General features: G+C 54.6%; 1 pseudogene; it reads right to left on the bottom strand.

The window, feature by feature from the left end:
- Window positions 1–1,027: 1,027 nt before the first annotated feature.
- On the bottom strand, window positions 1,028–3,056 carry LOC123457256 (annotated as a pseudogene).
- Between the last annotated feature and the right edge of the window lie 462 nt (window positions 3,057–3,518).

Below are 3,518 nucleotides of genomic sequence, written 5' to 3'. Positions count from 1 at the left end.
GCTGTGTTTCAAGCTTGGAATAAGATGTTCACACCTAGCTGCACTGTATTCCCAAGATGATCTTTCTTGACAAGGTTATGCCTTACACACATTCTTCTTTCAGTTGACATTCCACCTGCTTGTTACTAGATCAAGCAAGCCCGTCTCTCCACTGGACATAGCCCAGCCTTCCTTGTTCTCTACCCTTTTCTACCTGGCCTCTCTGCATCCCTCCTGAATACCTTCCTATGTCTTGAATCCCTTTAAATGGATATTCTCATGCACTTTCTCCGGGTAGAACAAAGCAGGCCTATTCAACCCACCCCTCATCCCCACAAAACAGCACACAAACACACGAACAAATTTTGTTAAAATCAATAAAGTTTATTGAAAGCAATGGAAACAAACTACACAAAACCAAACCAAACCCAACAAAGCCAACCCACCCCTAAAAAAAAGAAAAAGAAAAAAAAATGAAAAAGAAAGTGAAAAAGAAAAAGAAAACAAACAAAAGACCTATGGGTAGTAGATATTAAAAGACTGGCCTGTAAAACCTTGCACAGCTCTGCATGAAGCATCTGTAAGGATAACAGCAGTCCATATAAGCCAGGGAAGGAGTCCACTCTCCCCATTGCCCTCAGGGAGTGTGTGTCCTCTGTAGTGAAGCCTAGTCCTAGTGTCCCGTGTGATTTCCTGGGGTCCACTGGAGCCAGTCACTTGGTGTGGCCCTTCTTTTGGGGTTATCTTTAGGCTCCTTGTTGTTGAGGAGTCACTATTGGCCTCTCCATCTGTCCCTGTAGCAGAGTCTCTCTCTCACTTTCAGGGCTGATTTCCTAATCCCCGGGCCCTGGAGAAGGCACTTCATTATTATCCCCACCTGCAATCAATCCTTATAGTTAGCGAGACACCTTGCATTTTCGGGAAGTCACTGGAGTTGGGTTTTTGATGCACATCCTTGCTGGGATGGGTCCCTTCTCCAGTTCCAAATCGGGTCTCTTCAGGACTTTGGCCTCTCGGGTTTCTAGAAGCAAGGGGTACTGTCGGGGAGTCAGAGCATATCTAGAAGAGTCTGATATTCTTCTGAAGTGAGAGGCAGATCAGGTGTTGTGTCCATTTGCTCCCATGTTTCCTCCACATTCACAGGGGCAGGCCCCTGCTCCTCAAGTTGACTTCGGTCAGCAGTTGATCAAGGAAGAGCTCCAGGGGGTCCGTGTTCCCACCTTGAATGGGGGGCCTGTGCTTGGCCTGGTCCAGAGGGCTGTGCCACTTGGGGAGGCTGGGATTTTCTGCAGAAGGCTGGCCAGATGCTAGGGATCGAGGTATCCCTGCCCGAATTTGCTGCTTCCTCCAGGGGCAGTAAGCTGTCCTGGGAACCTTCATGCTCCATGCTGCCAGGATTTCTACCCCAATCCAGTGGGGCTGGCACATGCTCTTCCTTTTGGACTTCGTCCAGCAGTTGATCAAAGAGGAGGAGTTCCAGAGGGCCTGTGCTGTCTGCTTGAGTGCGGGGCATCTTCTTGGCCCGCTCCACGGCGCTGTGCCACTTGGGAAGGCTTGGACTCTCTGAAGAAGGAGTTTGAGTCGCTGGGGCTTGAAGTATCCAGGCCTGTACTTCCTGCTTCTTCCTGTGGCCAAAAGCTCTCCCACGAACCTTCATGCACCCCTGCCACCAGGATCTACATCCCAATTGAGAGGGGCTGGAGCATGCTCTTCTACTTGGACTTCATCCAACAGTTGATAGAGGAAGAGCTCCAGGGGGTCCGTGTTCCCACCTTGAGTGGGGGCCTGTGCTTGGCCTGGTCCAGAGGGCTGTGCCACTTGGGGAGGCTGGGATTCTCTGCAGAAGGTTGGCCAGATGCTAGGGATCGAGGTATCCATGCCCGAATTTACTGCTTCCTCCAGGGGCAGTAAGCTGTCCTGGGAACCCTTCATGCTCCCTGCTGCCAGGATTTCTACCCCAATCCAGTGGGACTGGCACATGCTCTTCCTTTTGGACTTCGTCCAGCAGTTGATCAAGGAGGAGGAGTTCCAGAGGGCCTGTGCTGTCTGCTTGAGTGCGGGGCATCTTCTTGGCCCGCTCCACAGGGCTGTGCCACTTGGGAAGGCTGGGACTCTCTGCAGAAGGAGTTTGAGTCGCTGGGGCTAGAAGTATCCATGCCTGTACTTCCTGCTTCTTCCTGTGGCCAAAAGCTCTCCTGGGAACCTTCATGCACCCTGCCACCAGGGTCTCCATCCAAATTCATAGGGGCTGGAGCAGGCTCTTCTACTTGGACTTCATCCAGCAGCTGATCAAGGAGGGGTTCCAGAGAGCCTGCGTTGCCTGCTTGAGTGGGGGCCTCTTGTTGGCCTGCTCCACGGGGCTGTGCCACTTGGAAAGGCTGGGACTCTCCGCAGAAGGAGGGCAAGTCGCTAGGGCTCGAGGTATCCATGCCCGTACTTCCTGCTTCTTCCTGTGGCAACAAGTTCTCCTGGGCACCTTCACGCTCTCTGCCTTCCGGACCTGCAGGGGCCCCATCCGACCCTTGTGACGCCAGCAAGTCTTGATCTTGAGCTGTGGGCCTGCCCCTCCTGTGGCGCCGCCGAGCTCTTCGGTTTTGAAACCATATGTGGATCGTGTCCTCGGGCAACCCTGTGTCACGCGCCAGCTCCTCCCTGGTAGCAAAGCCTGGTCGTGGGTTCCTCTCAAAGGCTTGCCCTAGGATCCTGAGCTGTAGCGAGGTGAGTCGAGTGCGAGGCCTTCTGCCAGATGAGCGCATGCCTCTACCCTGTGGCCTGGATCCAAGCTCTTCCTGGAGCTGTGGCGAGGCTAGCCGCCTGGAGCCTCTGATGGACCTCTTTGAGGCATGCCCCTCCTCTCCACTGCGATTCCTGCGGTTCTGAAACCACACGCGGATGCGGCAATCTGAGACCCCCATTCGCTTGGCCAGCTCCTTCCTCTCCTTGAAGCTCAGGTATCTCTTCTTCTTGAAAGTTGATAGCAGGGCCTGCTCTTGCCAGGCCTGCCAAACCGTCTTCCTGCGCCGCCGGGATTCCCGTGCCACACCACTGCCACCAACAGGGCTGCCAGCTTCTGCCATGGTGCCAATGACGGCCTCCCAGGAGTCCCTCACCTTGGGAGAATCGACTCAGGACAGCTTCAGAACAAGCACAAGCTGCAGCAACTGCCAGCAGAGTGGCTGTGACCACTGCCCCTTAAATACCTCTGCCTCTGCTCAGGTAGTCCCGCCCACTACCTACCAGTTAGGCGCTACAGAACATGCCTACCCCTTCCTCGCGGTGCCGCCAAGAAGCGCCACGCCTGCCACGCCTGGCACCTGACATCAGGGCACCAGGAGGCGGACCTCAAGCGTCCTCTGACACTCAGCAAAATCTCCCCAAAGGCTCCTCATCCCTGGCAAGCCACGGGGTCGCCAGTCTAGACCCACCACCCAGGGAGCACACAAGAGTCAGAGGACTCGCCATTCCCATCAGCCAAATCATTCATTGACTGGCAGGTGGCACAGGTACCAAGACACCTATGAGAAGGGGAGCAGTCTTCA

This window comes from Jaculus jaculus, unplaced genomic scaffold (genome assembly GCF_020740685.1).
Source record: "Jaculus jaculus isolate mJacJac1 unplaced genomic scaffold, mJacJac1.mat.Y.cur mat_scaffold_175_1_27696_arrow_ctg1, whole genome shotgun sequence".
Taxonomy (NCBI): Eukaryota; Metazoa; Chordata; class Mammalia; order Rodentia; family Dipodidae; genus Jaculus; species Jaculus jaculus.
Note: the sequence above shows the minus strand (reverse complement) of the source record. Positions and strands in the feature narration are given on the sequence as shown.